Here is a 23,975-nt window from a genome sequence, read left to right on the forward strand (position 1 = left end):
CAAATATCACAAAAATAATGTGACTGAAATGTGTAGCTAATGACAATTCTTCAATGTGACATCAAGTGGCTAACAGGATAATGAGTGAAAATACATTCAATAAATCCAATACAACTCATAAAGTGCATAAAAGTACAAAAAATAAAAAAATAGAAAAAAAATTGCATATAGTGAAAAAAAAAAGTCGCATGAATAAAAAAAATAAAAATCACATAAATAAGTCCAAAAATGTAAAAATACAGTCAGTGGATCCAATAAAACTCATAAAGCACATAAAAATGAGGAAAATCACATAGCATGAAAAATAAATAAATAAATAAATCGCATAAAGTGAAAAAAGTCGCTTAAATTGAAAAAAATTGCACACAGGGCAGAAAAGTGCAAGAAAGCCGCCTAATTAAATGAGTTAAAGTGCATAGTCCAACAAGTGCAAGCTTCATATAACAGTTCATGCAGAGAAAACAAAAGTGCATGTGCAGAAAATGATTGGTTTCAAATTCCTCCAATCATCGTCAATCTGTGGTGCGCCACATGATTCTCCCAGCCTCTCACCTCTATTAACCACTTCAATAACAGGCACTTAGACACCTTCCTACCCAGGCCAATTTTCAGCTTTCAGCGCTGTCGCAATTTGAATGACAATTGTGCGGTCATGCTACACTGTACCCAAACAAATTTTTTATCATTTTGTTTCCACAAATAGAGCTTTCTTTTTTGCACAACAAATAAAAAAAGGCCAAAAATTTTGAAAAAAAACAAGTTTTTCTTTGTTTCTGTTACTTTTTTTGTAAATAAGTACGTTTTCTTCTTCAATTTGTGGGCACTGATTGGCATATTTTGGGCATATTTTTTACATGTGGATAGCCATGGGGGATATACCTGGCCATCCACATGCTGGGGGCTTCCCTGGTGGTCTAGTGTGGGCATCTGAGGGGGGGCTGCACTGATAAACAATCAGCTCAGACCCCCCCCCTGTCAGGAGAGCCGCCGATCGTCTCTCCTCTACTTGCGTCTGTCAGACGCGAGTGAGGAAAAGCTGATCAACGGCTCTTCCTGTCAACATCGAGAACATCGGAGGCTCTTTACAGAGATCGGTGTGTCAGACTGACATAACGCACCACCGATCGCCGCAATGCACGCCTCCACGGGGGGCGCTATGTAGTGCAAGGGCCTGCTTCACTGGATAGTTTAGCCATACCTTCCAATTTCCTCACTCTGCCTCTTACTAAATAACATGGAATCCGTGGTCAGGTCTGTCTGCCGATGGAGCACCAGCCGCCACTGCATGTTATAAGCAGTTAAACAGGTTTTTCTTTTTGGATACCTGGACAGCTCAGCCAGACACATCCTGGGTGATGAAGCAGCTGCTGGAGCCGATAAATTTGAGACTTGTTTTGAACCTCTCCCTCACACCACACCAGCTCCCGCAGAGGCTATTTCCAGCACTAAAGCGCCTGAAAACAGCCCCAGTGTAAAAGGAAAGAAATCCTAAAAATTATTGTTGGGCATCTTAACTGTGAATTTGTACACCTCAGATATCCCCCCCAGCACTCTGACCCCTCTACACCCCAGATATTCCCCCAGGACTCTGATCCCTCTACACCCTAGATATCCCCCCAGCACTCTGACCCCTCTACACCCCAGATATCCCCCCAGCACTCTGACCCCTCTACACCCTAAATATCCCCCCAGCACTCTGACCCCTCTACACCCCAGATATTCCCCAGCACTCAGACCCCTCTACCCCAGATATTCCCCCAGGACTCTGACCCCTCTACACCCCAGATATCCCCCCAGCACTCTGATCCCTCTACACCCCAGATATCCCCCCAGCACTCTCTGACCCCTCTACACCCTAGATATCCCCACAGCACTCTGACCCCTCTACACCCTAAATATCCCCCCAGCACTCTGACCCCTCTACACCACAGATATCCCCCAGCACTCTGACCCCTCTACACCCCAGATATCCCCCCAGCACTCTGACCCCTCTACACCCCAGATATCCCCCCAGCACTCTGACCCCTCTACACCCTAAATATCCCCCCAGCACTCTGACCCCTCTACACCCTAAATATCCCCCCAGCACTCTGATCCCTCTACACCCCAGATATCCCCCCAGCACTCTCTGACCCCTCTACACCCTAGCTATCCCCACAGCACTCTGACCCCTCTACACCCTAAATATCCCCCCAGCACTCTGACCCCTCTACACCCTAAATATCCCCCCAGCACTCTGACCCCTCTACACCACAGATATCCCCCAGCACTCTGACCCCTCTACACCCCAGATATCCCCCCAGCACTCTGACCCCTCTACACCCTAGATATCCCCCCAGCACTCTGACCCCTCTACACCCCAGATATCCCCCCAGCACTCTGACCCCTCTACACCCCAGATATCCCCCCAGCACTCTGACCCCTCTACACCCCAGATATCCCCCCAGCACTCTGACCCCTCTACACCACAGATATCCCCCAGCACTCTGACCCCTCTACACCCCAGATATCCCCCCAGCACTCTGACCCCTCTACACCCTAGATATCCCCCCAGCACTCTGACCCCTCTACACCCCAGATATCCCCCCAGCACTCTGACCCCTCTACACCCCAAATATCCCCCCAGCACTCTGACCCCTCTACACCCTAAATATCCCCCCAGCACTCTTACCCCTCTACACCCCAGATATCCCCCCAGCACTCTGACCCCTCTACACCCCAGATATTCCCCCAGGACTCTGACCCCTCTACACCCCAGATATCCCCCCAGCACTCTGACCCCTCTACACCCCAGATATCCCCCCCAGCACTCTGACCCCTTCTACACCCCAGATATCCCCCCAGCACTCTGACCCCTCTACACCCCAGATATCCCCCCCAGCACTCTGACCCCTCTACACCCCAGATATCCCCCCCCAGCACTCTGACCCCTCTACACCCAAGATATCCCCCCCCAGCACTCTGATCCCTCTACACCCCAGATATCCCCCCAACACTGACCCATCTACACCTCAAAAAAAACCCCAGCACTCTGACCCCTCTAAACCCAAGATATCCCCCCCCAGCACTCTGACCCCTCTACACCCCAGATATCCCCCCAGCACTCTCTGACCCCTCTACACCCTAGATATCCCCACAGCACTCTGACCCCTCTACACCCCAGATATCCCCCCAGCACTCTGACCCCTCTACACCCCAGATATCCCCCCAGCACTCTGACCCCTCTACACCCCAGATATCCCCCCAGCACTCTGACCCCTCTACACCCCAGATATCCCCCCCCAGCACTCTGACCCCTCTACACCCCAGATATCCCCCCAGCACTCTGATCCCTCTACACTCTAGATATCCCCCCAGCACTCTGATCCCTCTACACCCCAGATATCCCCCCAGCACTCTCTGACCCCTCTACACCCTAGATATCCCCACAGCACTCTGACCCCTCTACACCCTAAATATCCCCCCAGCACTCTGACCCCTCTACACCCTAAATATCCCCCCAGCACTCTGACCCCTCTACACCCCAGATATCACCCCCAGCACTCTGACCCCTCTACACCCTAGATATCCCCACAGCACTCTGACCCCTCTACACCCCAGATATCCCCCCAGCACTCTGACCCCTCTACACCCCAGATATCCCCCCAGCACTCTGATCCCTCTACACTCTAGATATCCCCCCAGCACTCTGATCCCTCTACACCCCAGATATCCCCCCAGCACTCTCTGACCCCTCTACACCCTAGATATCCCCACAGCACTCTGACCCCTCTACACCCTAAATATTCCCCCAGCACTCTCTGACCCCTCTACACCCTAGATATCCCCACAGCACTCTGACCCCTCTACACCCCAGATATCCCCCCAGCACTCTGACCCCTCAACACCCCAGATATCCCCCCAGCACTCTGACCCCTCTACACCCCAGATATCCCCCCCGGCACTTTGACCCCTCTACACCCCAGATATCCCCCCAGCACTCTGATCCCTCTACACTCTAGATATCCCCCCACCACTCTGATTACTCTACACCCCAGATATCTCGACAGCACTCTCTGACCCCTCTGCACCCTAGATATCCCCACAGCACTCTGACCCCTCTACACCCTAAATATTCCCCCAGCACTCTGACCCCTCAACACCCCAGATATCCCCCCAGCACTCTGACCCCTCTACACCCTAGATATCCCCCCAGCACTCTGACCCCTCTACACCCCAGATATCCCCCCAGCACTCTGACCCCTCTACACTCTAGATATCCCCCCAGCACCCTGACCTCTCTACACCCCAGATATCCCCCCAGCACTCTGATCCCTCTAGACCCCAGATATCCCCCCAGCACTCTGATCCCTCTACACCCCAGATATCCCCCCAGCACTCAGACCCCTCTACACCCCAGATATCCCCCAATACTCTGACTCCCCAATACCCCAGATATCCCCCCCCCCCAGCACTCTGACCGCTCAACACCCTAGATATCCCCTCAGCACTCTGACCCCTCTACACCTCTGACCTTCTCTTTGTAGTTCTTTAGCCCACTGAGCTCCCGGTCTCTCACTAGACCCTCCGATTCACTAACTCTGAATCCCTTGAGCTCCTCCAATCTTTACAATGGTATCTACCCTAAGCGTCACCCCCACCTCTCTGCTGGGTCCCTAGCTTGGCACTCCAGATACTTCTCAAGCGTCACCCCTGCTGACCGGCTCAGTCCTTGGCTTGACACACAAAGGCTGCTCTGCAAGCGTCTCCTCTGCAGGTTGGGTCCCTGACTTGATTACCGCCTGAAGTTTCCCAATTCTCCACTGTGCCCGTTCGGTGAGAATAATGAACTGGTACTTGCTTCAGTTGCTCACTGTGGTCCCTGGTAAAGGTGGTTGGTCCCTTAGTAGTGACAGCTTCCCCTCTACCTCAGACCATGACAGGTTCTCCGGCCGGCAGAACCGTCACTTCTGGTTGGACTTCAAGCCGCAATCCTAACCTTGCTCTGCTCTCCTGCTTCTGAATAGGCCCTCACACATCCTAGCAGCCAGACGGCCCCGGGATAGGCCCAATCTCCGGCCTAGCAGCCCGGAGCTCACGACACACGTCCACCCAGACAGCCGTCCGGGTGGCACAGAACATAGATCAACTGACTCCATCCAAATATATATAGGTTCTACCAGCAGGCCAAGGGATTCAAGAAAACCCTTGCCCATTGGCGGAGATACCCACATATCCATAACCTGACCTTGGGTTGTCCTTCTCATATCTAGTACCACCAAGTGCTCGGCCACCTAGTGCTAGAAGAGAAAAGTACAGCAAGGCCAAACTTAGGGAGAAATCATTAGATCCCTAACAATCCAGGATAACTACTCCTGGCAAGTAAATTTGTGAGTATAAAAGGGGAGATTTGGGACTTTAGATGAGGCGAATAAATGTATGTGCCTTCATCCCGGGTTCAGGTAAATAAAAAGGGAGAAATTGGGACTATGAATGAGGCTAATGACTGGTTGTGGTTTAAAAGATATGTGAACATGTTTATTAACATATAAATGTAAATATGTTACAGTGGTACATGTCATATAAAAGGGTAGTGTCATATGAAAAACCATGTATGAATGGCATGGACAGCATGAATATGCATTAATATATACATATAACAACACACGATAATGCAGACATAGTAATACTGTAAAAATGCATGCATAAACACATATAAAACACATATTGGCAACAAATGGTAATATTGGATAAACAGGAGTGTAGATTGTGTTAGTAGAAATGAAAGGTTGTGGTTCTAGATGATTGCTGTTGAAGCATGATGATACATCCTGAAAGACTGACACGTTTCATGTTAAAACACTTCCTCTAGGATGGATGCTACATAGTATCTACAAAAAATGAAATATAGTAAAGTCTAATATTGGATGGGCGCAACAGGAGAGAACAGAATTGTCAATCCCGGGTACTTACATACAGCAGACCACAGCGGCATATGGTAAGTAAGGGGCCAGGGCCCAGGGGTGTCTGTCCCGGGAGGTGAGGTGTTCTGAAGCCCCTTAATGGCTGGGCACACAGGCAGCACCCCCAAAGCACAGTTTGCCAATCTCCATATTGTATCGAAGTGGTGAGCAGGAGTGATAGCAGCCAGTGGGGTCTACAGTGGATAAATAAGATATCCATTAGAGATCAAAAGGCTTATGTAGAGACCCAGAAAAAAGTGGCATACTAAGCAACAATATATGGAGTCGCTGGGTAGTTACCTTAGGTGTATGCATGTAGGCAAAGTACAGCTACAGATTGCAGCGTCTACATGTGCGCAGCTAAAGGAACTGTGTTCAGGGACATGCCTTATATACGCCCCACCTGCACGGGGGTTCCCACCAACATCACACATGCACAGCAAATGCGGGGTGGGGCCCCAGCCCATAACTGATGCCAGCATCCCCAGCTGAGTCGGCCAGGGATGGAAAACGCGCTCTCCCGCCATGACGCCCAATTGGGCGCCACGCATGGAGCACAGTGCGTAACGCCGATTGGCTGAGGGCAGCCGCCCAATCCCCCTGCCCCAGCCAGGGTGGAAGGAGAGGGAAAAGGGCAGGCACACAGAGCGCATCACAGCTCCCGGGTGACAGACAAGGAACATCCCAGATGACAACCTTGCTCTGCTCTCCTGCTTCTGAATAGGCCCTCACACATCCTAGCAGCCAGACGACCCCGGGAAAGGCCCAATCTCTGGCCTAGCAGCCCGGGGCACACGACACATGTCCACCCAGACAGCCATCCGGGTGGCACAGAACATAGATCAGCTGACTCCCCCAAATATATAGGCTCTCCCAGCAGGCCAAGGGATTCAAGAAAACCCCTGTCCATTGGCTGAGATACCCCATATACCCATAACCTGACCTTGGGTTGTCCTTCTCATATCTAGTACCACCAAGTTCCCAGCCAGCTAGTGGTAGTAAAGAAAAGTACAACAAGGCCAAACTTAGGGAGAAATCAATGGATCCCTAACAATCAACCAGTATAACTACTCCTGGCAAGTAAATTTGTGAGGAGCATCCCTGCCTAAACTACAGGGTGCTACAAAAGTGCACCCCTCATCCACCTATAGTGAGGGTCATGTTTCCCGGTGTCCAATACTAACAACTTTACGCTAAGCATGACATAACTGACATTGTTCAGGATACTGTTTCAACATGCAGATTCCTCCTGTCTTTGTTGTGAGAATGTCTCTCCTTAGGCATGCAGTAAAAAAGATGAGCATTCATAGTCCATGATTTAGCCCAATCCAATCAAAGTGATTAAAGATTAACTGTCCACTCATCATTGTAGAAATTTTTTCCTTCCTAGAGTAAAACTTTCTCCCTCGCCTATGCCTGCTTCTTCAACAGTGTTTTCCTAGTTCGTTTCAGTGATTTCACAGCCAAAAGGGAAACTAAACTCTCGCAATCAACATTAACTATTTGTTATCCTTATGCTGCTAGCGTTAGTGAGTAAATAGCAAAGTACACTATAATTACTATTTTAACCTTTTTTTTAAATATATTTTACCAAACAGCTCCTGGTTTCTGGCCTAGGCCAAAATAAAATAATAATATATCACAGGAGTCTTCAGAAGGGGAAGAGGGGCTTTTTCAGCTACACCTTCCTGCATGCCTGTGTCCCGTCAGATTAGGCGACCCGTCAGATTTCTTAATGGAAGTGACGTTCCGTCACGGCCATCTTGGTACACCCCGCACTCGGCCACACTAAGCCCACAGTCTGAAGTCGCCACAAACAAAAATGTCAATAAGCGTATATTTATTGGTTTGCGCAAAAGTTATAGCGTCTACAAACTAGGGTACATTTTCTGGAATTTACACAGCTTTTAGTTTATGACTGCCTATGTCATTTCTTGAGGTGCTAAAATGGCAGGGCAGTACAAAACCCACCCAAATGACCCCATTTTGGAAAGTAGACATGTAGCATGTTGAACCCATTGAATATTTATTTTTTTTGTCCCAAGTGATTGAATAATGACAAAAAAAAATACAAAAAGTTGTTACTAAATGATATATTGCTCACACATGCCATGGTTATATGTGGAATTACACCCCAAAATACATTTAGCTGCTTCTCCTGAGTATGGGGATACCACATGTGTGGGACTTTTTAGGAGCCTAGCCGCGTACGGGCCCCCGAAAACCAATCACCGCCTTCAGGATTTCTAAGGGCGTAGATCTTTGATTTCACTCCTCACTACCTATCACAGTTTTGAAGGCCATAAAATGCGAAGATGGCACAAAACCCCCCCAAATGACCCCATTTTGGAAAGTAGACACCCCCAAGCTATTTGCTGAGAGGCATGGTGAGTTCATGGAATATTTTATATTTTGCCACAAGTTGCGGGAAAATGACAAACTTTTTTTTTTATGGTGAGTATTTTGCAGCTCTCATTTGTTTTTGAAAATGAAGAAAGAAAAGAAAAATATATTTTTTTTTTCTTTTTTCAAATTTCAAAACTTTGTGACAAAAAGCAAAATCTGCAAAATACTCACTATACCTCTCAGCAAATAGCTTGGGGTGTCTACTTTCCAAAATGGGGTCATTTGGGGGGGTTTTGTGCCACCTGGGCATTCCATGGCCTCCGAAATTGTGATAGGCAGTGAAGAGTGAAATCAAAAATTTACACCCTTAGAAAGCCTGAAGCCTTAAAAAAGCCAGATATTACATTTCACGCAACTATGTTTGATCAAGTCGGTGGTCAAGCTCAATGGTGGGGTCATCTGGTTCAAATCTAACAACATATGGGTCAAATTCCAATTCTACTTTGGCTAACTGCAACGTTAGAGGTATATTGGATTGGATCATGGGCTCATTAGGGGTATATAAATGGTCTATGAAGCATAGCAAGCAATTACAAGTTTCTAAAATATTTTTTTAGTGTTTTTTTCATCATTTGCTATCATTTTTAAGTTTTGTAATGTAAAAAAAAATAGGGCACCTTTAAAAACACTTCTAAACAAAAACGCGGCTAAACACTGGTACCGCTTTTAGCCGCATTTAGACACATTTGGCGTCTGAACCGTCAAAACTTTGTCGTCTGAACTAATTGTTTTTGCCTCTAAACGCAACTGCCTAAAAACGACATTAAAGTGGAGTTCCACCCACTTTTACAACTCTTCAGCATCCCTCACTAAACTGTGCACTGTAAACGAATTGGATATTTAAATTTTTTTTTTCTCAGCACCTACTGTATATCTGCTGTATTCATTTTTCACTTCCTCCTCCCTGGCTGTGGCCCATCACATCATTTCCTGTTTGCAATGCCTTCTGGGAAGGGGCGGCAACTTCCTCTGACACTGCCATTGCTATGGAAACCTGACCTGAAACCTATTACACTGCTTGTGCTGCACTGAGCATGTGCGAGATCTGCAAGGATGAGATCCAGGAAGAAATACAGTCTGGCTTCAGATGCCCACACTTAAGATGGCCACGGCCTGCTGTAAGTTTATAAAATAACAAACTACTGCTATAAACTAACAAAACAGACCTTAGTTTACAGACTAACTTTACTAGAATACATTAAGCTTGTGTATTATTGGGGTATTTTTATTTAAAAAGTATAATTTCGGCCAGAACACCACTTTAAACGAACCTATGTACATGTACACATAGGATAACATTGGATAAGTTCAGGGGCAGCTGAAAAAAGCATCCAACTGCCTCCGAACGTCCGTTTACCAGCAGCAGTGTACATGAGGCCTAATAGAAAAAAAATAGTGATACTACTTAGTTTTTCATCATTATACTGTACATCACTATTCGAGATTCATCTGACGGGGCAAAAGCTATGCAGTGCATTGATGGATTGCAAATGCCCAGTGATAAATACGGAATTTGACCAAACCATGAACTTGTGAGCAGGCCGGGACAAGGGGTGGACAGAAGGGATGGCTGCCCTGGGCGCAGCATGTATTGTAGAGATGGGGGTGCCGCAAGTTCCTTCTACTATAGGGTTGACAGGAGTAGTGACATTGGCTTCACTAGTTCTGTCAGTCCACGAGGTGCGGGCTGTGCTCTCTTCTCATGAGCTTGCACATTATGGGGGGGGCGCAATTTGCCATCTTTGCCCTGGGCACTGGATGATCTTGCCCCAGCACTGCTTGTGAGATCTGTCTCAAACCAAGTGTGGCAGTTATACTGTATCCATAGGTGTGCGCAGCCTATTGCATCAGGGTTTGCACCCAAAAGCTCAAACACACGTGTGTGTGTGTTCCTATATCTATAGACACACACACACACACACACACATACAGTCAGGTCCATAAATATTGGGACATCGGCACAATTCTAATCTTTTTGGCTCTATACACCACCACAATGGACTTGAAATGAAACAAACAAGATGTGCTTTAACTGCAGACTTCCAACTTTAATTTGAGGGTATTTACATCCAAATCAGAAGAACAGTGTAGGAATTACAACAGTTTCTATATGTGCCTCCCACTTTTTAAGGGACCAAAAGTAATGGGACAATTGGCTGCTCAGCTGTTCCATGACCAGGTGTGTGTTATTCCCTCATTATCCCATTTATATCCCAGATAAAAGGTCCAGAGTCCATTTCAAGTGTGCTATTTGCATTTGGAATCTGTTGCTGTCAACTCTCAATATGAGATCCAAAGAGCTGTCACTATCAGTGAAGCAAGCCATCATTAGGCTGAAAAAAACAAAACAAACCCATCAGAGAGATAGCAAAAACATTAGGTGTGGCCAAATCAACTGTTTGGAACATCCTTAAAAAGAAAGAACGCACCGGTGAGTTCAGCAACACCAAAAGACCCAGAATGACACTACCACCACCATGCTTCACTGATGAGGTGGTATGCTTTGGATCATGAGCAGTTCCTTTCCTTCTCCATACTCTTCTCTTCCCATCACTCTGGTACAAGTTGATCTTGGTCTCATCTGTTCATAGGATGTTGTTCCAGAACTGTGAATGCTTTTTTAGATGTTGTTTGGCAAACTCTAATCTGGCCTTCCTGTTTTTGAGGCTCACCAATGGTTTACATCTTGTGGTGAACCCTCTGTATTCACTCTGGTGAAGTCTTCTCTTGATTGTTGACTTTGACACACATACACCTACCTCCTGGAGAGTGTTCTTGATCTGGCCAACTGTTGTGAAGGGTGTTTTCTTCACCAGGGAAATAATTCTTTGGTCATCCACCACAGTTGTTTTCTGTGTTCTTCCGGGTCTTTTGGTGTTGCTGAGCTCACCGGTGCGTTCTTTCGTTTTAAGGATGTTCCAAACAGTTGATTTGGCCACACCTAATGTTTTTGCCATCTCTCTGATGGGTTTGTTTTGTTTTTTTCAGCCTAATGATGGCTTGCTTCACTGATAGTGACAGCTCTTCGGATCTCATATTAAGAGTTGACAGCAGCAGAATCCAAATGCAAATAGCACACTTGAAATGAACTCTGGACCTTTTATCTGCTCCTTGTAAATGGGATAATGAGGGAATAACACACACCTGGCCATGGAACAGCTGAGAGGCCAATTGTCCCATTACTTTTGGTCCCTTAAAAAGTGGGAGACACATATATAAATTGTTGTAATTCCTACACCGTTCACCTGATTTGGATGTAAATACCCTCAAATTAAAGCTGAAAGTCTGCAGTTAAAGCACATCTTGTTTGTTTCATTTCAAATCCATTGTGGTGGTGTATAGAGCCAAAAAGATTAGAATAGTGTCAATGTCCTAATATTTATGGACCTGACTGTGCACACTATATTGTCAAAAGTATTGGTACGCCTGCCTTTACATGAACTTTAATGACATCCCAGTCTTAGTCTGTAGGGTTCAATATTGACTTGGCCCACCCTTTGCAGACATAACAGCTTCAACTCTTCTGGAAAGGCTGTCCACAAGGTTTAGGAGTGTGTCTATGGGAATGTTTGACCATTCTTTCAGAGGCACATTTGTGAGGTCAGGCACTGATGTTGGACGAGAAGGCCTGGCTCACAGTCTCCGCTCTAATTCACCCCAAAGGTGTTCTATCGGGTTGAGGTCAGGACTCTGTGCAGGCCAGTCAAGTTCCTCCACCCCAAACTCGCTCATCCATGTCTATGGACCTTTCTTTGTACACTGGTCCAAATCATTTGGTGGAGGGGGGATTATGGTGTGGGGTTGTTTTTCAGGGGTTGGGCTCAGCCCCTTAGTTCCAGTGAAGGGAACTCTTAAGGCGTCAGCATACCAAGACATTTTGAACAATTTCATGCTCCCAGAAAGTAAGATAAAGGTATGGACTTTGTAGGCGCATGTGTAAATTTGTAAAAAATTTGAGTTTTTAATTGGATAAAGTTAAAACCATTGTATACAAACACAAAATAAAAAACATATTTGAGTGACCTCACAGACTCTTGTATCTCCTCTAATACATAAATACCACATAGAAAATGTGCAATAATTGTAGTAATAACAATATACATCCAGTGGTTACTAGATACGTGGAGTGGTTGAGTCGTAGTAAGAGGTCTCTCAGAAAAATTGCTCTACAACCCTATACAATACAGGGCAGGAAATAGGGATTAATCAACATATGAGTAAAATGAAACGCATGTCTCTGTGACAGTTCTCCCCGCCCAGCTCAGTGCGTGGGGGGGGGGGGAATCTGCAGATCTGTGACAGCTCTCTGTGTGAGGATGATTTTACACAGAGAGCTGTTATAGATCACCCCACAAATAGTACACCAAGCACCACTGTCACCCCTGTCCCCATACACATGTCTGTGTCCCCATAAAACATCTGTCTGTCCCCCATCACTGCCAACACCAAATAAACACTGATTTGGGTTATTTTTACCAAAGAAATGTAGCAGCATCATTTTTGGTCAAAATTTATCAAAAGAAAATACTTCTTTGCAAAATTTTATAACAGAAACTAAGAAAAATGCTTTTTTTTTGGAAAATTTTCGGTCTTTTTTTATTTGTAGCGTAAAAAATAAAAATCCCAGCGGTGATTAAATACCACCAAAGAAAAGCTCTATTTGTGTGAAAAAAATGATAAAAATGTAATTTGAGTACAGTGTTGCATGACCGCACAATTGTCATTCAAAATGTGACAGCGCTGAAAGCTAAAAATTGGTCTGGGAAGGAGGGGGGTAAGAGTGCCCAGTATTGAAGTGGTTAAAAGGTGGGTACCAAGTGCAGCCTCATCAGTGCCCATCAAAGCAGCCTCATCGGTGCCCATCAAAGCAGCCTCGTCGGTGCCCAGCAATGCAGCCTCATCGGTGCCCAGCAATGCAGCCTCATCGGTGCCCAGCAATGCAGCCTCATCGGTGCCCAGCAATGCAGCCTCATCTGTGCCCATCAAAGCAGCCTCGTCAGTGCCCATCAATGCAGCCTCGTCAGTGCCCATCAATGCAGCCTCATCAGTGCTCATCAATGCAGCCTCGTCAGTGCCCATCAAAGTAGCCTCGTCAGTGCCCATCAATGATGCTGCCTCATCAATGCCCATCAAAGCTGCCTCGTCAGTGCCAATCAAAGCAGCCTCGTCAGTGCCAATCAAAGCAGCCTCGTCAGTGCCCATCAATGCAGCCTCGTCAGTGCCCATCAATGCAGCCTCGTCATTGCTCATCAATGCAGCCTCGTCAGTGCCCATCAAAGCAGCCTCGTCAGTGCCCATCAAAGCAGCCTCGTCAGTGCCCATCAAAGCAGCCTCGTCAGTGCCCATCAATGCTGCCTCATCAGTGCCCATCAAAGCTGCCTCGTCAGTGCCCATCAAAGCAGCCTCGTCAGTGCTCATCAAAGCAGCCTCATTAGTGCTCATCAGTGCAGCCTCGTCAGTGCCCATCAATGCAGCCTCATCAGTGCCCATCAAAGCAGCCTCATCAGTGCCCATTAAAGCAGCCTCATTAGTGCTCATCAGTGCAGCCTCGTCAGTGCCCATCAATGCAGCCTCATCAGTGACCATCAATGCAGCCTCATCAGTGCCCATCAATGCAGCCTCGTCAGTGCCCATCAATGCAGCCTCGTCAGTGCCCATCAATGCAGCCTCATCAGTGCCCATCAAAGCCAGTGTGAACTGAGCCTAAGCCTAGGTTCACATTGGAGCAACTTGTCATGCGATTTGAGAGATCAAATCGCATGAAAAGTTGCAGGCTATTGGAAGCAATGGCACTGTTTCAATCGGTGCGACACTGATTTTGCAGCATCGCACCGATTTGCAAAAGTAGTTTCTGTACTACTTTTGCCGATTTCAGGTGCGATTTCAATAGACCTCTGTGAATGAAGCCACACAAACGTCTATCAAGTATCACCTAAAATCGCGCTGACCTTGCTACTTTGAAATCAAGCTACTTCAAATGAAATAATGTGATTTCAAAGTAGCATCGATGTGAACCAGGGCTTAGAGATACAATGGGCTATGAAAGGTTAACCACATATACAGCAGACACTAAGGTGTTAAATGCCATTGATTCCAGAAGCACCAGACTGCAGATATTGAGCTGTAAAGAGTTAACCATATATGTAAGCAGCAGTGTACATGTGTCCATTAGAGCAGAGTAGTAAAGCACAGCAAGGACACAAAGGGTTAATTATCAGAGAGTCTGTATTTCAGATAACAGGGAGATGATAGGAGAAACAAAGTCTGAGCACAGATAAATCCTGTGTGAGGTTTTCAAGGAGAGACAGTGAAGAGGATGGGGATTTTATTCTCACCCTCCAGGATATGCAGACTGTAGCTGAGTCTGTCCACTGAACACACAATCTGAGCGATCAATGCTGACAAGTTCTCTCTCTCCTGTCTGTGCAGATGGGAAGGGGAGGGGGAGGGGGGAACTGTGAGCACACGCTGTGTGTGCTCCATGCGAGAGACGCTCGGCCAGCAACTTCGCAACTTCCTGCAGTGAATAGGCTGACTCGGGAGGCAGAGGGGGGCCAAAATACAGCACTGTGTACTATTCGGGCAACGGCAAGATGAGTCAGCATCTAGATTTAGATCTTTCTTTATCATAAATTTGACACATCCTCTGTCTCTTTCTTTGTTCTGGCCGTTGTCCCCAAAAACCCAAGAGGCAGAGAGTGGGACAAACTCATTCTCCAGCAAGAAACCCTCTGGATTGAGTGCTTATCCTCCAGGATTGAATGAAACTCAATCCTATAAACCCTTCCTTTACACCAGGGATATGCATAGTTGCCAATATTGTAAAAAAAAAATGTGGGACACTTTTGTGGATGTAGGTGGAGCCATACAATAGTTAAGGGGCGGGGCATTAATTTGTAGGAGTGGCTTAGGAAAATATACAAGTGCGGCGCGGCGAAAAATGGACGTGGTTTACGCGACATAGTGGGCGTGGCTTAAATGGGCGTGGCTCGATAGGGTGTGGTTAGAGTCTGAGATGAATGAGGGATGGAGAGGGGGAGACGGAAAGGGGGAGAAGGGGAGAGGGAAATGACGGGACAGCAGCCCCAGACTACAACACCCACTACACCACCGACTACACTGATTACTACAGCACCCACTACACTATACCACCCACTACACTACACTGATTACTACAACACCCACTACACTACACCACCCACTACGCTGATTACTACAACACCCACTACACCACCGACTACACTGATTACTACAGCACCCACTACACTATACCACCCACTACACTACATTGATTACTACAACACCCACTACCCTACGAACACCCACTACACTATGCTGATTACTACAACACCCACTACACTACGCTGATTACTACAACACCCACTACACCACCCACTACACTGATTACTACAACACCCACTATGCTACACTGATTACCACCACCCACTACACTAAACTGATTACTACAACACCCACTACCCTATGAACACCCACTACACTACGCCGATTACTACAACACCCGCTACACTACACCACCCACTACACTACGCTGATTACTACAACACCCACTACACCACCGACTACACTGATTACTACAACACCCACCACACTACACCACCCACTACACTACACTGATTACTACAACACCCACTACCCTACGAACACCCACTACACTACGCTACCCAGTAACTGATCACTACAACACCCACTACACTATGCTGATTACTACAACACCCACTACACTGATTACTACAACATCCACTACACTACCCACTACACTGATTACTACAACACCCACTATACTACACTGTCCACTACACCACCCACTACACCGATTACCACTACACTACACTGATTACTACAAAAACCAACTACACTACAACACCCACTACACTACGCTAATTACTACAACACCCACTATACTACGAACACCCACTACCCCACCCACTACACTACACTGATTACTACAACACCCACTACACCACCCACTACACTGATTACTACAACACCCACTATGCTACACTGATTACCACCACCCACTACACTAAACTGATTACTACAACACCCACTACCCTATGAACACCCACTACACTACGCCGATTACTACAACACCCGCTACACTACACCACCCACTACACTACGCTGATTACTACAACACCCACTACACCACCGACTACACTGATTACTACAACACCCACCACACTACACCACCCACTACACTACACTGATTACTACAACACCCACTACCCTACGAACACCCACTACACTACGCTACCCAGTAACTGATCACTACAACACCCACTACACTATGCTGATTACTACAACACCCACTACACTGATTACTACAACACCCACTACACTACCCACTACACTGATTACTACAACACCCACTATACTACACTGTCCACTACACCACCCACTACACCGATTACCACTACACTACACTGATTACTACAAAAACCAACTACACTACAACACCCACTACACTACGCTAATTACTACAACACCCACTATACTACGAACACCCACTACCCCACCCACTACACTACACTGATTACTACAACACCCACTACACTACACTACACTACACTGATTACCAAAACACCCACTATACTACACTACCCACTACACTACGAACACCCGCTACACTGATTACTACAACACCCACTATACTACACTGTCCACTACACTGATTACTACAACACCCACTACACTAATTACTACAATATCCACTACACTAACCACTGCCTGGTGGAACATGGAAGGGCACCAGCGACATGCTGGGGAGGATGGAAACCCAGTCTGGAGGTCACATGTAGCAGCCGTGTCCAGAAGATCTTCCCGGGACAAAAGCAAAATCCGGAAAAAATAAATCGGAACAAGCTTAAATCGTGACGAAGGTTCGAAAATCAGGATTGTCCCGTCAAAATCAGGACTGTTGGGAAGTATGAAAATGGTTGCAGCCAGACTCAGTGGAGGGAGATTTTTGCAGCATATTTGGCAAGTACAGAATCACAGTATATATAAAATAATATGTAAAGTGGTTGGAGGGAAGCTTCAGAATGGCAAAGATATTTTTATTACAAATTATGTGAGCAGACCGCAGTTCCTCTTTAAGCTACATAGCATACCTCCAAACATTGTGAGATGGGAATGAGGGACACCTACTAGAAAACGTATGTAGGCATAGGACTGATCTGTAGAACTACAAGAGCCAGCATGCCTGGTTTGCTACATAATGGCATTGCATCATCCAGCATGGTCTGGGGTCCCTGATACTAGTAACACCAGGAGAGACATTGTCTGTAGAACTACAAGAGCCAGCATTCACTAGGGTTCTTGGTAAACGCTGCAACACTTACAGATATCTAGTCTATAGAACTACAATAACCAGCATGATCTAGGGTTCTTGGCATAAGAGACAGCATCCAAAGAAAACTAGTCTATACAACTACAAGAGCCAGAATGCATTAGGGAACTTGGTATAATTATAGCCTTTACAGATAACTAGGTTGAAGAACTACAAGAGCCAGCTTGCCTTGTTTGCTATATAATGGCATTGCATCACTCAGCATGGTCTGGGGTCCCTGATACTAGTGACACCAGGAGATTAGTGGTCTGTAGAACTACAAGATCCAGCATGCACTGGAGTACTTGGTACAAACTAGTGTGAAGAACTACAAGAGCCAGCATGCCTTGTTTGCTATATAATGACATTGCATTACCCAGCATGGTCTATGGTCCCTGGTACAGGTGACAGCAGGAGATAAATGGGATAAAGAACTGCAAGAGCCAGCATGCACTGGGGGGGGGGGGGGGGGGGGGAGTGGTGGCATGTGATAAACAATCAACAGAATAAGAAGAACCATCAATCACTGGGGTACCTAATGCAAGTTACAGCATGTACAGATACGTTGGCTATAGAACTACAAGAGCCAGCCGGCCCTGCTTGCTATACACTAACATTGCATCCAACAACGTGGTCTCGGGTCCTTGGTAAGTGACAGCAGAAGATAAGTGGTCTGTAGAAATACAAGAGGCAGCATGCTGTGGGGTACGACCATGCTGGGTGATGCAATGGCATTATGTAGCAAACAAGGCATGCTGGCTCTTGTAGTTCTACAGATCACATATGCTGAATGGTGCATTGTCTTTATATAGCAAACAACCCATCCTGGCTCTTGTAGTTCTTCAGCCTTGTTATCTGTAAATGCTGCAATCATACCAACATACCAAGTACCCCGGTGAATGCTGGCTCTTGTAGTTCTACAGACTACATATCTGTAAATGTGGCAACGTTTACCAAGGACCCCGGTGAATGCTGGCTCTTGTAGTTCTACAGAAAACGTGTCTCCTGGTGTTACTAGTATCAGGGACCCCAGGCCATGCTGGATGATGCAATGTCATTACGCAGCAAACAAGGCATGCTGGCTCTTGTAGTTCCTCAGCCTAGTTATCTGTAAATGCTATAATCGTACCAAGTACCCTAGTGCATGCTGGCTCTTGTAGTTCCTCAGCCTAGTTATCTGTAAATGCTATAATCGTACCAAGTACCCTAGTGCATGCTGGCTCTTGTAGTTCTAGAGACCAGACCATGCTGGGTGATGCAATGTCATTATATAGCAAACAAGTCAGGCTGGTTCTTGTAGTTCTACAAACCACTTACTGTACCTAATGGTGTCCATGCTGGATAAGATGCCTGCCTAAACTCCAGGGTGCTACATCTACAACTAAGTGTTGCCGATCTCCGACAGCCTCTTCCTGGCTACATGCTTGCGGCAGCATGCTGTGGGGCATGCAATGGCATTATGTAGCAAACAAGGCATGTTGGCTCTTGTAGTTCTACAGATCACATGTGCTGAATGGTGCAATGTCTTTATATAGCAAACAACCCATCCTGGCTCTTGTAGTTCTTCAGCCTTGTTATCTGTAAATGCTGCAATCATACCAACATACCAAGTACCCCGGTGAATGCTGGCTCTTGTAGTTCTACAGACTACATATCTGTAAATGTGGCAACGTTGACCAAGTACCCCGGTGAATGCTGGCTCTTGTAGTTCTACAGAAAACATGTCTCCTGGTGTTACTAGTATCAGGGACCCCAGGCCATGCTGGATGATGCAATGTCATTACGCAGCAAACAAGGCATGCTGGCTCTTGTAGTTCCTCAGCCTAGTTATCTGTAAATGCTATAATCATACCAAGTACCCTAGTGTATGCTGGCTCTTGTAGTTCTAGAGACCAGACCATGTTGGGTGATGCAATGTCATTATATAGCAAACAAGTCAGGCTGGTTCTTGTAGTTCTACAAACCACTTACTGTACCTAATGGTGTCCATGCTGGATGAGATGCCTGCCTAAACTCCAGGGTGCTACATCTACAACTACGTGTTGCTGATCTCCGACAGCCTCTTCCTGGCTACATGCTTGCATACTGTGTGTTGAAACAGCCACAAGTATTTTCCATCAGCAGCCGGTGTGACAGGATGACAATGCAGGAGCCGTGGACAAAGCATTGTCAAGTTTTTGACAAGTCATTATATATACTTTGACAAATGTGTGTGTGTGTATATATATATATATATATATATATATATATATATATATATATATATACACAGGGGCGGACTGACAACTCATGGGGCCCCCAAGCAACAGGAGATTATGGGGCCCCTGGGCAATAGAAGAAGATTATGGGGCCCCGAGGCAATAGATTATGGGGCCACACAGTATACACACACACACATACAGTATACACACACGGACACACAATATACACACACAGTATACACATACACACACTAAAAAGGTACTGGAGAGGTGGTGCAGCTATAATCTTGGGATTTTTTTAAAAAACACAGATTTTTACATATTGTCCCTGGTTTTATTGAGGCTGGCAACCCTGATGGGGCCCCTTGGGCAGTGCCCGAATGGTCAGTCCGCCCATGTATATATACATATATACACACACACACCGGCCACTTTATTAGGTACGCCTGTTCAATTAGATTGTGGGATAATCCTTTTGTGCTACCAAGTGAACAAATAACTAAATCAATTATGTGACAAAACTACGTGAAAAATGCTGCTAAGCCTAAAGTGTACACAGTGCTCACAAAATGGATATAGATAAATAGTGGTCAGTGCAACTTCCTACACTACAAATTATTGTGAAAAATCAACTGTGATAAATCAAGTGCTAAATAACTTTTCAACAGGTGTGTCCAGGGGCGGACTGACAACTCATGGGGCCCCCGGGCAATCATGGGACCCCCGGGCAATTATGGGGCCAAACAGTATACACACACACACAGTGTACAATCACACAGTATACACATACATGTACACACAGTATACACAGAAAAAAAAACCACAGATTTTTACATACTGTCCCTGTTTTTACTGAGGCTGGCAACCCTGATGGGACCCCCTAGTGGCCCAGGGCCCTCGGGCAGTGCCCGAGTGGCTCAATGGTCAGTCTGCCCCTGGGTGTGTCAAAATTATACAACAAAAATCCTGTGACACCAATTCTTATAATAAAACATCCTAATAAATTCTTGTGTTCTGTGATTCTTCTGTGCAAAATCTTCGTCATTTTTAGTGAACTTAGGACTCCCAGAGCTTTTACCTCAATGAGGAGTATAAACCGCCTTAACGATCTCTTAGGGATAGATCGAATCTCCACCTTTAAATACTGCTTGATGACTCCAGTTATCGGTGGCCATTTGTTTCTCTCATTGCTGGAAGAAGCAGACCGATGCTGGAAATGTTCACTGTACAACTTTAAGAGCTTTAAGTGGACCTTTCAGTAACTCACAAGAACTTCCAGCACACAATCCAGTGGAGGAATCCAGCCATCAGTTCCAGAGACGTGCTTGACTTCCTGCCAGTAGGTGTGTGCCTATGTCAGATGCGTGCTCCTGTACACAGTGTTTTAGCACAGGCAGCACTCTATTCTACGTGCTAAAAAGCACAACCCCGTCCACGTGCAGACCGAGACGCCGTATTTAGTGATGTCCAATTCAGGAAGGAATCGTTCTTTTGAATCGATCCTTTTCAGTGAACTGATTGAATCGATTGATCCGAGTGAACTGATCCGTTTGAAACAGTTCACTATGCACTGAATACTAAGCATAGCAGAGGAGGCCTTGTAATATGATCCTAGAGTGAGAGAGCTCGGCCCCTCCCTGCAACCAATCAGCCAAGACCAACCAAGGCACAGCGACACTCAGGACCTGGATACAAACTTAAAGGGGGATTCCGGCCGCAATATTTATTTTTTTTAACCACTTTAAGGACCAGCCTCGTTTTGGATTTTAGGTGTTTACATGTTTAAAACAGGTTTTTTTGCTAGAAAATTACTTAGAACCCCCAAACATGATATATGTTTTTCTTCCAGCACCCTAGAGAATAAAATGGCAGTCGTTGCAATACTTTTTTTTGCACCGTATTTGCGCAGCGGTCTTAAAAGCGCACTTTTTTTGGAAAAAATTCACTTTTTTTGAATAAAAAAATAAGACAACAGTAAAGTTAGCCCGATTTTTTTTTTTTATATTGTGAAAGATAATGTTACGCCAAGTAAATTTTTACCCAACATGTCACGCTTCAAAATTGCGCCCGCTCGTGGAATGGCGTCAAACTTTTCCCCTCAAAAATCTCCATAGCTGACGTTTAAAAAGTTCTACAGGTTGCATGTTTTGCGGTACAGAGGAGGTCTAGGGCTAGAATTATTGCTCTCGCTCTACCGGTCGTGGCGATACCTCACATGTGTGGTTTGCCCACTCTTTTCATATGCTGGAGCTACTCGCGTATGCGTTCGCTTCTCGTCGGGAAGGGGGGGGGGGTTTAAAAAAAAAATTATTATTTTTATTATTTATTTTACATTATTTTATTTATTTTTACACAGTTTAAAAAAAAAAATTGTGTCACTTTTATTCCTATTACAAGGAAATTAAACATCCCTTGTAATAGAAAAAAGCATGACAGGACCTCTTAAATATGAGATCTGGGGTCAAAAAGACCTCAGATCCCATATTTACACTAAAATGCAATTAAAAAAAAAAAAAAATGTAGTTTAAAAAAATGACATTTGAAAAAAATGTGCCTTTTAAGAGGCGTGGACGGAAGTGACGTTTTGACGTCGCTTCCGCCCAGCAGTGTCATGGAGACGAGTGGGCGCCATCTTAGCCTCACTCATCTCCAGGCACAGCACGGAGAAGGATGCAATCGGCGTCGGTAGAGGGGTGGCCCTCTCCCGTCACCGATAAAAGTGATCTTGCGGCGAATCCGCCGCAGGGATCACTTTTATCTGAAAGCCGGCCGCCGCACAAAAACGGGGATACCGGGGTTATGGCAGCTAGCTGCTGCCATAACAACGATATACCCCTTCAAAGTTTGGACGTACATCGTCATGCGGCGGTCGGCAAGTGGTTAAAGTCAGCAGCTACAAACACTGTAGCTGCTGACTTTTAATAAGGACACTTACCTGTCCAGCGAGCCTGCGATGTCGCCCCCCGAGGCCGGCGCCTCCATCTTAACGAAGGGAAACAGGCAGTGGAGCCTTGCGGCTTCACTGCCCGTTTCTTACTGCGCATGCGTGAGTCGCGCGGCGCTTTGTGAATGGCCCCGTGGTTTTCTGGGACGCACACAGTTCCCAGAAGGCAACGGGGCCGCTCACCGAAGAGGAGGAAGCGCCGCGGAATAGGAAGAGGCAGATTAGGAAGACTGCCTAGCAACAAGGGTTTTAGGTAAGTTAAAAAAACATTTTTTTTTTCAAATGTTTTTTATTTTATTTTTTTAAGATTTTTGATGCAATTTTTTTTTTTTTGGATGGCCCTCCACTTTACAACAAGAGTACACAGTACACTGTGTTAAAGAATCGCATGAGTTGTTAGAACACAGTACACTGAAAGAATCGTGAGTCACCACCAGTAGAACAATACACTAAATCAAGGATCAGGTAGCAGCAGTACACTATTGTGAACTGCGTTCTGATGGGCCGACTTCACAGTTAAGATTGCTAGCCTTCAGATTTGTCCATAGTCTTTACAGTGCATAATAAGGGCCCTTTCACACTTGTGTGACTTGTCCTGCGACTTGGGGAAATACTGTACAGTACTTAGATCTCCGTCTGACTGGTTAGATGTTGAATTTTAAAAACAGCGAACTTATGTCAGATAAGCAAACCTATGAGATGAGCAGGCTTGCCGCTGCTTTTAAAATTCAACATCTAATCAGTCAGACGGAGTTCTAAGTACTGTATTTCACTATATAGACTCACTTTACTGTTAAAAATAAGTGTAAAATGCAAAACTCTGGTGGGTGTAACAAGATGTCCGCTTTTCCCTTCTCACCGTATCCTTACTAGGGATGAGCTTCGTGTTCGAGTGGAACCCATGTTCGACTCGAACATCGGCTGTTCGATCGTTCGTCGAATTGCGAACGATATGGGCCGTTCGCGCCAAATTCGTGTGGCGTGTCACGGCCCATAATTCACTGCGGCATCGCAGTGCATTGCTGGCTGATGATTGGCCAAGCATGCACTATGACCCGCATGCTTGGCCAATCACAGCGCCGCCTGAACAGAGAGCCATAATTGGCCAAAGCCAAGGAGGCTTTGGCCAATTA

General features: G+C 46.0%; 1 long non-coding RNA gene across 1 annotated transcript in view; it reads right to left on the minus strand.

Annotated features, from left to right (window-relative positions):
* The window catches only part of LOC141117614 (uncharacterized), a 65,138-nt gene extending 43,695 nt beyond the window's left edge, over positions 1–21,443 (minus strand). Inside the window, exon 1 of the long non-coding RNA XR_012237184.1 lies at positions 20,977–21,443. This is a non-coding gene — a long non-coding RNA (uncharacterized lncRNA). The remainder of the gene's footprint in view (positions 1–20,976) is intronic.
* Between the last annotated feature and the right edge of the window lie 2,532 nt (positions 21,444–23,975).

Source organism: Aquarana catesbeiana, linkage group LG13 (genome assembly GCF_042186555.1).
Source record: "Aquarana catesbeiana isolate 2022-GZ linkage group LG13, ASM4218655v1, whole genome shotgun sequence".
Taxonomy (NCBI): domain Eukaryota; kingdom Metazoa; phylum Chordata; class Amphibia; order Anura; family Ranidae; genus Aquarana; species Aquarana catesbeiana.